This window comes from Mus musculus, chromosome 3, assembly GCF_000001635.26.
Source record: "Mus musculus strain C57BL/6J chromosome 3, GRCm38.p6 C57BL/6J".
NCBI classification, from domain to species: domain Eukaryota; kingdom Metazoa; phylum Chordata; class Mammalia; order Rodentia; family Muridae; genus Mus; species Mus musculus.
Window position 1 is genome coordinate 6,106,057 of NC_000069.6, and position 12,808 is coordinate 6,118,864.

The window sequence follows — 12,808 nt, forward strand, 5'->3', positions numbered from 1 at the left end:
AAATATAAGCTCTCTGCAGCTCAGTCTATAAATGAGAAACTGACAGCCACATATTTTTAGAACTACGTTTCAGAGCCATCATTTAACTTCAAAGATGAGTAATAAATACAGACTAATTGTACGTAGTAGCTTTTTATGAGGCTGCCTGTAAATGATACCTCTGATGTGAGGTTTTAATATCTTTGTTCACAACTTTATTATTCTTTAAAATAAACACTAGTCTTTGAACATGAGCACAATAAAAGAATCACTAAAAGTGAAGATACTCATGTAATGAAAATTGTGGCAGCATTTACTGCTTTCTGTGATGATTTGTAGATCTTAAAAACAAAACAAAACAAAACAAAACAAAAATCGTTCTTATTTTCTTCATTGTGGATTGCAATATTGAAATTAATGATTTTCATAAATATCATTCTGTTCATTGCAAAGTATTAGAGTTCATTTTAATTCAAGATAGCTTAAAAATATGCCACATAACACAATGTATAAATATATACTTAAAAATATAATATTAAGAAGTCAATATTGGTCTGATATCCTTTATGGTTGATGGTTATAAAGTTGAGGAAATAAAAATACAATCTAATAAACACTCTTATAAAGGAGAAATATTTGAACAAAATGCACAGATATTTATCTCTGGGAACATGGTCAACAAAGAACAAAGGAAAAATGTCTTTGTCTTAAATCACTTATATTTTGAGAGCCTGGAGCATGCTGCCTGTTTGCTTGGTTCAATGACAGAGCGCCATCTATTGGATGACCTTGAAAAGTACTCATATTTCATAACTGAAAAGCCTGTGGAAAAAAATCATTTTTGATATGTGTGTGTGCCTTTGTCTAATATATACATGCCTTTACTTTCGTGTTGTTATATATATGTATGTATATATATATACATACATATATATATATATATGAGACTTTGTGTGTATCTATATATAATCACATATATACATACTTCAATCTAAGCTAATGAAAGAAAAATATTTCTACATATCAACAATATTTCCCTAGAATACATAGAAACAGAAGTATCACTCTCAGCAATTTTTTGTCTGATTAATCCATGTAACTTTATGACTCAAACTTATAAATCTGAGATTCAGACATTAGTGTTTAGTCCTCAATTCACACCTTTGTTTCTTTGCTCTTAGTGTAGCAGGATCTGAAAACTGACTGTAAGAGCTTGTATTTTGACAAAAAGAATCTGCTTAGAAATTCCTCGAAGTTTTCCTGCATTAAATATAAACATTAAAAAAGTAAAACAAAACACATTAGCTGTTTGTGTGTGTGTGCTTGTCTGTGTGTGTTTGTGTGTATGTGTGTGTTTGTGTCTCTGTGTGTGTGTGTGTGTTTAGCAGTGTTTTTGTTTTATCTTTCAGCCCAAGAACTTGCCAGTCAAGATGAAAAACTTCTTCTAATGGAATCCAGCTTGAAAACTGCTCAAAGCGGCTGAGCGAACAGCAACATTTCACCAAGACCAGAACAGTAGAAAACCCCAGGCCGAGCTGAAGACAGTGAGAGAGGGATTATGGCTTCTGAAGAAGAATCAAATGACTGCAAGTGAGTTGTTTTTCAGTATTTCACAAAGTTTCACTTTACATACTGAAATCAAGTCAAGCCTTTAACTTTCATTGTTAAATTCTTAACTCTGTGTCTTGTAAAGACTTTGAGTGTATTTGCTGGTTCTTTTTACAATACAGTGTTAGTTATAGAGCAGAAAAAAAAACATGAAATTTGCCTTATTTACTGACTACTGTGGCGCATGATGAAAATCAGAACCCCCCATATTCCAGTTTTTGAGCAATGGTGTGACAGTCGTTAACACTAGCAGATATGGTAAAGGTGTGAGCGATGGAGACGATGGGCCATGTCTAGGCACCTACCTACTAGCGGCCTTCTCATCTTACAGCTCTGGAGTCCAAAGGTTACATATGGCTCTGGTTGCCTTTCTTTTTGTGTTAAAGTCAGTGTTCTAAGCAAAAAGCAATTGCATTCTGCTTAAATTGAGGCAGCCTTTAAAGGAGAATGTGGGGCACACACCACTGACTCATGGAAAGGACAATGCAGAAAAGTAGCAGAATGGCTGTACAAAGTTTAAAATAGTCATGAAAATTGTTTCTTAATGAAACATTCTGTGTATTAGTTTTTTGTTTTGATAATTTAAATATTTATTTAATAACCTTGTCTAATGAATAGGGCATATTTTCATTTTATCATTTAATTATTTCATATAAATGTTACAGAATCTTTTGAGAGATTTCTTCCTTCTGTGTTTTGTCTCCTCTGCCCTTTTCTTGATTATTAGGTTTTTTTAGAAATAATAATGAATATGTCATAACCCACAAACATTCTTCCACTAATCTTGCTTCCTTTCTCCTTTCCTCTTAGTCTCTCCTTCTCTGTCTTTTTCAAATATCACACTTTACTGAGGTCTGAGTTTATTGAGTATTCACAGTTAGATAAAATACATATTTAAACTAATTTTTCTTTCTCTCATTCATCTTTGAACACAGTCCTGAGGCCACACTGGAATGCACATTTGATATTAACTGGTCTTTGGAAGCCAACTCATAACTCACATAATGTCCTGCATAATCTCATTTCAGCTTATTTGTAAATCTGACTAGTATTGCTAAAATGAAATTTTAACACAATGTAATTACTTTTGTTTTTCAAGCCGAAGGCTTAGTATTTTCAAAAGATAAAGTAAGAAATAATTCTACAATTTAGTTCAGCATTTTGTATACTTCTAAATAAAATAAAATATTCTGATGAATCCTGTTTTCATTAATGTTTCAGATAGCAGAATTTACACAGAACAAAAAATCACCCTATATTTAATAAATAGTAAAAAGAAGATATTGGTGTCAAGGATTAGAAGTGTACTGGGTAAATCCTCTCTGTAAATGAGGAAGTAATATTGTTATAAATATTATGATCTTTTAAAATGACGCTTTATATTAAGGAAATCATATGATACTGATACATTTAGAAAACAGAAAACATGAGAGGTTGACAGAGTGTTTATATGCACTCAATATTTGGAAAATGATGGTTGTTGGTTCAAATAATTAGTTATTATATTAAAAACAAACAGTGCAATAGCAGATCAAGAAGCTCAAATGTAAAGATGTACTCACAGCCTTAGATTCCACAAGAAAATAAAGCAGAAAATTATTTATCTGGTTAAAACATAGTAACTGTTCAGGCTAAAGTTCTGTTTGTTTAGCCTACAGTTTTCTTTTTCACTCCACAAGTCAGCTAACATGTGAAATTGGCTAAAATATTCTTTTAAATACAAAACTATGGTGTTGTATAGAATTATTAGATAAGAAATAAAAGAAGCTAGAATACAAGCTCATTTTAAAGTACCATACTGATGAAGAACTAAATATTTTCAGAGTCAAATCTGCATGTTCTACCATGTTATGAGGAACAATTCAAATATGAAACTGAAAATTATTATTCTGCTTTGTGGTTTTTCATAAAAGAATGTTTTTAAACATTGCTCATGTTCTTAAAATTATTTTTAATCTTACTCTATTTACTTTCTTTTGAGAGAAATCTTGTATTGTAGTCCACAACGGCCTTAAACTTGTGTTTCTTCTGCCTCAGTTTCTCCATGCTAAGATTACAGGTGTGCTTCATCGCACCTGGCTCTACTTCCCTGCACTGAGCATACCTCTGTGTTCAAAGATGGTGTCTGTGTGTAAGAAAACATGACCCCAACTTGAATACCAAAAGTAGCTCTTTGGCTAGACAATGAAGCATTAGGTTTCCATGTTTCCTTTTACCAACTCAATCTACAGGCAACAGGGGATGATGGAGTTGACTAGTGCTTCAGTTTGGGTAACACCAGTCATTGTGTCCTCCACCTGTCACCAGAAGTTTAAGCCCAGTTGCTTAGGCATTCAAGCATTTTAATGAATTAATTTAGTGCAGTATTCCTCTCAGAAGAATAAAATAAAGAAAAAAGTAGCTAGCTATTTGAATCATGTTTGGAACGGAGAGCAGAGCAGAGTTCAGACAATCTCACGTGAAGGCAGCATTCACAAAGGGTTTTCTTCACATAATGTAATCATTTCTGAAATGATGCATTTATTATTGTCTATAGACAAAAAAAAATGGAACCTGAAATATGAGTTTAAGTATTTCAAACAAGTCATTAAATAAAATAACAAGAATTTGGATTTTAAGGCACACACAATGACAAGATTTCGTATTTATCTTCTTAAAACCCATCTTATTTCTTAGAGGGTTTTTGACAACCATTACCTTCACTATCTGACTTAGTCATTCAGAAACTTTCAGGCTGCCATACTACTAAAATGCACTACTAGGTTCCAGGCTACCATTACTCCTAACAAGCATTACTAGGTGAATCCATGCATTTCTAATGTGAAATAAACTGGAAAAGGATGCACACAAAACTTTGGTAATCTAAAGGAAAACTTTTAATATCTGAGCCTTAGTTGTGTTGCCATAAAGTTGAATTCATAGGGACTGATGTTGAATTCATAAGAATCATCCAGGAAGGATTCCTTCCCTCCTTCTCCTTTTGAAGTAAATATAGAAAACAGACACCATGCACTTGGTATAAGCCTGTTACACTTGAAAGATTTGTTCTGAATGTCCAGTGGGAACCTGGAAATCGTAATAATTTGTAGTATCGATTGAGTGAAGCTATGCAGCTGGGGCCTCCGGTGAATAGACAGAAATAGACATTTTATTGATTAACTTTTACAGTCATATTTCCAAGACTCTGCTGCAACATAATTTTCACTTCCCAGCTTTGTGTTGTTGTATCATGAAACTTGGATTCTTCTCCCTTAACATTTACCCATGTGAGGGGAAAAAGTATGAGTATGAATTGCCAAGGCTGTGTTCTGCAGAAATGTGTAACTCTCTGAAAATTATTTCTCTCGAGTACTTCTCTCCCACAAACTCTAGAAAGAAGCTCTTTTTAAAATAAATTATGATATCAGATGGTTGGTAATTACATTTCTTCATATTTTGCTCATATTTCTCATATTTAAGAATTCTAATTTTCTTACCTTAAATTTGTGCATGTACCCATCAAAATGAATTGTCTGTTGCTAGCTTTGTTTATAGCCATGTGTACCTGACATCTTATTTATTACAAAAAGCAGAGAAAAATTGTGATAATAGTCTATAGCACAGTCTGAAAAGAGTACTTTTGAATCATCACTTTGACCAGTGTTTCTAATGATAATGTTATGACTGTAAACCTTCTGCAACTATGTGAATATTTGCTTTGTATTTATTCAGAAAATGTTATATTTTTCACAGATGAGCTTATTACAAATGTTTGGAATTTAGTTATTTGTTTATGTCAGTTCTTGTTATTTGCATGTCTTGAACATGGAGAAAATTAATGAGAAAAAGTTTGTATCAAATTCTCATATTTGGAAAATATTTCACAGGATTTTTTTTTAAGATTGTGGATAAATATTTGAAAGCTGAATTGTTTGGGGTAAATATCTTTTTAATTACTATTCAGTATTCTTTTTACTCATCTGCATTTTTTAAAAAATCTTTTTGTGAAAATCTTAACATTAAATGAAATAATACAAAGGCAAATTTTAAATACTTTATGTTAATAGATGAACAAATGGAATTCAAACATGATGAAATAGTAAGAGGCATTAAGTTGAAAAACACAGCACAATATATATCCTCTAAATTTCAGTCTGTTTCAGCTAATTTGGGAAGATAGTTGTCTTAATAGGACTGATAATTACTATAGATTTTAGTAATAAACATTTATAGATTTGATTTAGAAATTATTTCAACCATGTAATGCTCATAATTTATTTCTTCACCAATTCAAATTCAGGACCGAATGAAAGGTCTCTTTTGCTTGGGATTTCTTTTCTCATTTACAAATATGCTTTATGATCCCCTGGCTTGTCAATTATTTCCTATTCATCTTGATTTAGTATATGCAATGAAACTCAAACTCTATATGTGAAAGCAGCCCTTTGATTTCCAGTATTTATCAATATTATATAGCACATTGAAACATTTCAGTTACTTATATATAGATGACTATCTTATATTTATATCACAGGTTAGATGTTTTACGAGGAAAAATATCTAGAAATTACTTCTTTTGAATGCATATAATGAAGAAAATGATATATAATGATTTTAGCCCATTTAATGAATGGCATGTCTCTCTAAATGAAACCCTCTTGTTTTAACTAGTCAATTTTAAACTTACAAAAATAAAAAAAGACACACAATTAAGGCTGATCAGGTAATAAACATAAGACACAAGTACCCTGAATTGAGGTTGATTACAGTGAAATCCTGTAGAGGAATCCCCACGTATTGATCAATGTAGAAGCCCATGCACAGCACTTAGAAAGATAAAGTAAGCAGGGTCAGGTAATCAAAGCATTTAAATAGTAAAAACAGCAGCTGCCACTGTAGACTGCTAAAATAAATCCATAATACAAATTGCTTTAGTAAAAAGCGGATGAGCAGCTGATCTTCCTATTGAACTCTGATACTGCTCAGTGACCACACTGGGAAAAGGATTGGGAGAAATGCTTTGCAGATCAATATTGAGTGAGATGTTGCAGAGATTCGTTTTGAATATGAAGGCATCACAGGTGTGAGAGTACAGACACTGCAGATGTTGTCATGGTGAGAATGCTTCATGCAGTTAAAAATTGCTTTCTAAGCATGACGTTACCAAACAAACCAAAGTCCTACTTTTGGAATTGTCTCTAGAAGCCATTTGAATATGTTTAAAACAATTTTAGCATGCAAAGTATAGAAAGTTCACTTTAGAGGAAAATAATGTTTCAATTACTTTTAAAGCATACTTTAAATGCATACTTCCTTATGAAAAAGACTTCATGTAAATTAATTAATACCCCTTTAAGATAACAAATAACTATGGGATGGTAGACTATAATCCAATTCAGATATGTAAAATGAATTATAAAATAGAAGACAAAATTATTGTTCTTGGGAAATTTGTGGGATGGAAAACTTGCAGAGACATTTGAATCGTACTAGCATTTGGGGAGTTCTACTTTAGCAGCAGTGCTTGTACTCCAGGGGCTTGCTCTCTTTGAATATTGTGAAGCCCCAGAAGGACTTTCAGTATATAGATCTGTGACCAGAATGATTAGGTTTTACATTTTAAACTGCCTTATAATTTTTGACTTTTAACTACTTGCACTTCATGAAAAATTGCCATGGGTTCAGCAAAGTATTGAGAGAAAGAACTTGAGTACAATACTTGCTTGTAGGTTTATTCTACCTTAGAATTAAGGGATCTCTTAATCAAAATAGACAAGATTATGATTTAATCTATATCTTTCCTTGGGTTCCCACAAGCATGAACATTACATAGTCTATTTCCATGTTCCAATTTTTCTACTTGTTCATCATGCAGATGGCATTGTGACTTCAAAATATGGTTTTCCATATATTTACTTACACCAAATATTTTAGATGGGATATAGTCACAGCCTCCTGGTAAGTTCAATATTGTAATTAGGGCTTCATAAAACTTCTCGTTGATCTACTTTATTCATGCCAATACTTCTAAATCAGGTCCTTGATTAAATGACCTACTATAGAATAATTACTTTAATCCATTTTCTTCTAGAACAGAAAAGACTGAAGCAGAAAGGAGATTGGTTAGATTTGTGACTGAACTTCCATATCAAAATGAAATGAGCAAAACCTCAGGCTTAAAAGTTGTAAAACTTTAGCTGACATTCTTCAGTCTCTTTTACTGTAATGAATACTTACAACTATTGTTTGCTACCTATTTACTGAATGAATTGCTGACACCAGCGATTTTAATGGTAAAATTGTGAAACAGTATTCATAGTTGTCAGAAAAAGGTCATTCTATTTGCATTCATTAGGAACTTGCAGGACCATGCAGTGTGCATTTCCTTTGGGATGCTACAGCTATTGATTTATATACAGCTGGGGGGAAATTAATGAGGATTATATTTCACTTATTACTTCAGGTCCTATAATAAGAAAGAAAAATAATTTTTATTGTTTTTAGAAAGTTGTACAGAAATACCTAAATAGGATCCTTGTTTCTTAAATCACGACTACTTTATCATATAATATTTCTCCTTATAATGTGGTTAAAGGCTCACTGCATTTGTGGAAATTTAATTAGCACTTTGAAAAATGAATGTTTTAGTACATACCCAAAAATAGTAAAGATGATAATTCAAGTTGCGCAAGAGACATTTCCCCTTGTTGGTTGAAACTTTTCCTCTTGTTCTAAGTCAATGTGTATTTGTCTACTGTAAGTTTTGGGAATTGAGTAGCTTTGGGGCAAAAGATTTAAACAAAACAGGGACCAGCATCAAGTGAATTCTCAGGATGAAGAAAGAGATCCCAGAAATGAGACTCACTTAATTTAAACATTTCAGTCTTGGGAGCTGAGTGTATTAGGATCTTCTATGAATTTAACACTTCAACTGAACTAGAATACATTTTATCAAGGATATCCTCACTTTAATGAGATGAGAGTTCACATCTTTTTAAATCTATGTGGTTCTTCCTATGAACATCATGCACACTCTAAGAAGAATATAATTGAATGCAGTCCTCTACATTGTTTATGTTTGACACATGTTTGAGATTAATCAAATTGTAGTCACTTCTCATTAACAGCAGAGAATAATTTCAAAATGGGGCAGAACCAGATGACAAAGAATTGCTTATGTGGGTTCAAGACATACTTTATGAATGGAAACACATGCCTATTTTGACATCAAACTTGATAATTTTATTTTGCTCTTATTGGTTTATGCACATAGAGCATTTTAAGGGAGTCTGCTCTATAGTGGTCTCTTCGGTACAGAGTGAGCATTTGATGATTTAAAAAAAAATCAATGTGATCTTTTCATGATACTACAGAAATCTAAAATTTCAGCATATGGACCTAGTTGATAACACTGGACATTTATAGGTTTTATCATAGGTTTATAAAAGGTTCACGGGAGAGCAGTATAAATTTTAAATTTCTATATGTCATTGTGAATGGCATCTTCAGATGCCGTAGGATTAGAACTGTGTACCTCTCTCCCTCAGTGCTCACCTGTAACAGTAAGGATCTCTCACTCAATGTGCCTAGTAGAGTTGGTAACCATTTTGTCCTTCATTTTTACATTTTATTTTCAGGATGATGCTGTTCACAATATTGTAACTAAGAATTTTGTAATCATAAGAATTTAAAAGTAAGTATTTGAATTTATTTAACTAAAACAAACAGATCATATCAGTTTTAGATAAATTTATACATCAATTATATATTAGTCTACAGTTTATTATAAAGGCTGTATTTTAAAGATGTTTCTTTAGGTTCTGAGAACACTAAAATTAACTAAGATGTCCTTTTAATGAGATTTTTGCTAGCCTATAAATAGAATTGCAAGGAGATAGATGTATGACTTGTATTGGATTATGTAGGGAAATTATACTAGTTTGGGGCAATGAGCTAATGCTTTTGTTCCAAAGCAATATTAAACAGGCAATGATGTGAAATTCTTCTTTGCAATGGGTAAATACCTGGTTGGTCATTTCACAAGCAACGATGTGAAATTCTTCTTTGCAATGGGTAAATACTTGGTTGGTCATTTCACAAGCATACATAGAGTAAAGCATAACATGAGAATGAGAAGAAAGCACACTTTCAAAAGGGAAAGTGATAATTCATTTGTGGAGAAAGCCAGACTGAGCACAATGGTGACATGAAATTAGACTGAGGTAGTGCTTCTGTGCCAGTATAGGGCTCATAACAGGTTTGAAGCTAATGGGAAATAATCAATGGTGGTTATCAGGGCAGTCCACATTACTGCAGCAATGCTAAAAAGGAATATTTTTCCTCTGTCAGCTTTTCCTGAAGCACTTCTGGTTAATTCTCAAGCATGACTAAAAATGATTTTTTAGTCTGTCTTTTCCATTTTCACCAGTTAGGGTAAGGGTTAGGGTTAGGATTAGGATTAGGGTTAGAGTTAGGGTTAGGGTTAGGGTTAGGGTTAGGGTTAGGGTTAGGGTTAGGGTTAGGATTAGGGTTAGGGTTAGGGTTAGGGCTAGGCCTAGGGCTAGGGCTAGGGCTAGGGTTAGGTTTAGGGTTAGGGTTAGGTTTAGGGTTAGGCTTAGGGTTAGGTGGACCTGTGTTACATATTCTCTGCCTCTGTGGCACCTGATGAGTCCTCTCAGTATGGACCTTACCTCTGTGTAGGTATTATAATACAAACACAGACCTTTTTTGCCTACTGGGTAAGTGTGCATTCATTATTGTTTTCCTGTACCTTTTTAGTCACAGATACTATGTTAGATGTTAAGGTAACAGTAAGTGAAAAGAACTTGATTACGTGTTTGGCCTTGTCACACATGTATCATCTGTGAAATATGCCAACTACAGGTGTTACTGCTTCAATCTATAAACATTATGAAATGAAAATTGACGTCTAAAAGTGAAAAATCCTTAACTCTTATTTAATTTTATTGTTTCAATTATTTACATTGCAAATGTTGACCCCATCCCAGTCCCACCATCAAGAGTTCTTCACTGATCTCCCATTCCTTTTCCTCTGAGAGAGTGCTCCCCACCCCACCTATCCCCTCTCCTACCCATCCCCCTCTCCCAGTTACGTATACCCAGATGGCCTCCCTCCCATAACATTCTTCCCTGGAGCATCAAGTATTTACAGGTTTGGGTGCATACTCTATCACTGAGGCCTGACAAGGCAGTCCTCTACTACATATATGCAGAGGGCCATTTTGGTGCTTAGTCTCTGGGAGCTTCCAGGGGTTCATGTTAGTGATAATGTTGTTCTTTCTATGGGGTTGCCATCCCCTTCTTCTCCTTCAATCCTTTCTCTAACTCTTCCATAGAGGTCCCTGACCTCAGTCCAATGGTTGGCTTTAAGTATCTGCATTTGTCTTAGTCAGCTGCTGGAAGAGCCTCTCAGAGGACAGCCATGCTAGGCTTCTGTCCACAGGTGCAACATAGCATCAGTAATAGTGTCAGAGTTAGGTGCCCATCATGGTATAAAACTTTTACTTTATATGTAGTTTAGACAACCCAACCTAGACCATGAGAACCGTTTTGAGGAAAAAGCAGCTTCAATGACATTAGAGGATGGTTTACAGCATGTTTGAGGGCAGACAATATGAAATGTATTTTATTCATGATTCTTGGAATATTTTTAAGGGAATAAAAGAAAAGAGATAGAAGTTGGCTAGAGATGCCATCTCAAAAGCTCTATTTTATACCTGGGTACAGCATTGTGACTATAGTTAATCCCTGCTGTATACTTGTAAACTGCTAAGAATAAATTTCAAAAATTCCTGTTACAGAATGGTATTTGATGTGATGAATATGCAACTGTGATTTATTCATTCCACACTGGACATAGGCCATACATTACTTTTGCCACCATGTATGTGAAAGAAGTGGATGGCCACCTTATGACTTATGTGGTGCATAAGAGACTATAATATTATATATTAGTATAATTACACTATTATATTATTATAATATTATGTCTATAATATTATAGACAAGAGGAGTATAAGAAAAGATATAAATTAGAGATATAGAATTATATAAGTATCCAAACATCTGTGAAGAGGAAAGATAAGTATTTTGATGTATCTAAATCTGAGATAACAGTCTAAAAGAAATGACAGTAGTGGGTCAGTACTCAAAAGGACGAGAAGGATGTCACAGAAATGAACATAGTCTCTCTAACCAACCTTTACAGTATGGTGTGGGCTTGTCTGAGCACAGGCAGACAAATTACGCTAGAGCATTCACAGAATGACTCCTCATTATTTATTTAGGTCCTACTATGTCCCAAACACTAATCCAAGCCCTACGTATACCCTCCTTTGATGTTGATTGTCCTATGTTAACTCTAACTTTTACAGTTTTGTTCTCTGTCTCTGTCTGTCGGTCTCTCTGTCCCTGTCACTATTTTTGTGTGTGTGTGTGTGTGTGTGTGTGTGTGTGTGTGTGTGTGTATTTTGGACATGTGCATGTGAAAAATTGTGTATTTGTGAGTGCTTGTACATGCATTTTGAAGTTTGTTTTCCTCATTCCCTTTAAACTTTTATGTCATGGAGATATCATCTCTGTGTGTCTGTTTATATCTATAAACTGAACTAATCCCAGTCTGGCTAGACAATGAGCTTCAGGAATCTGGCTGTCTCTTACCCATACCCTCAGGATTAGAGCTCTTAGATATTTTGTTAAATGTATATTGGGGATCACAATTATTTCTTTGTGTTTGTAAAACTGATCCATTGTTTCACCCCTGCTTTTCATCATTTTGATGATTGCTTGTTTTTCTGTTTACTATAATTTTTTTGAGCTCACATGCAATTATAGCATCTCCTCTGTCCTTTTCTGCCAGCAAACTTTTCTCCTTACTCATTTTCAAATTCATGGCATTTTCCATTGATTGTTGTATATATGTATAAGCATATGTAAAATCGATTACTAGAACTATTGCTGAAATATGAGTCACAAACATCAAATTTTTTAGGTGAAATTTGATGTGATTTAAGCCTGAGTCAAGATAAAATTTCTGAAACAGAGAGGTGTGATTGACTAAAAAAGAAATGTCCCCAGAGGCTCACATACTGTACATTTGGTCCCAGGTTCACTGCCTGCTTGAGAAGGCTGTAGAATCTTTGGAGGTGCAGCTTACTGGAGGAAGTAAGTCATTTGAGACAGGAATGAGAATTGAAAGCCTTGCTCAACATTTGGTTTGCTG

The 12,808-nt window shown here is 33.8% G+C and overlaps 1 long non-coding RNA gene across 1 annotated transcript; it reads left to right on the forward strand.

The window, feature by feature from the left end:
- Window positions 1–960: 960 nt before the first annotated feature.
- Gm46796 lies at window positions 961–9,859 on the forward strand. The gene is made up of 3 exons (XR_001783789.2): window positions 961–1,265; window positions 1,389–1,569; window positions 9,204–9,859. It is a non-coding gene; the product is annotated as a predicted gene, 46796 (long non-coding RNA).
- Window positions 9,860–12,808: the final 2,949 nt, after the last annotated feature.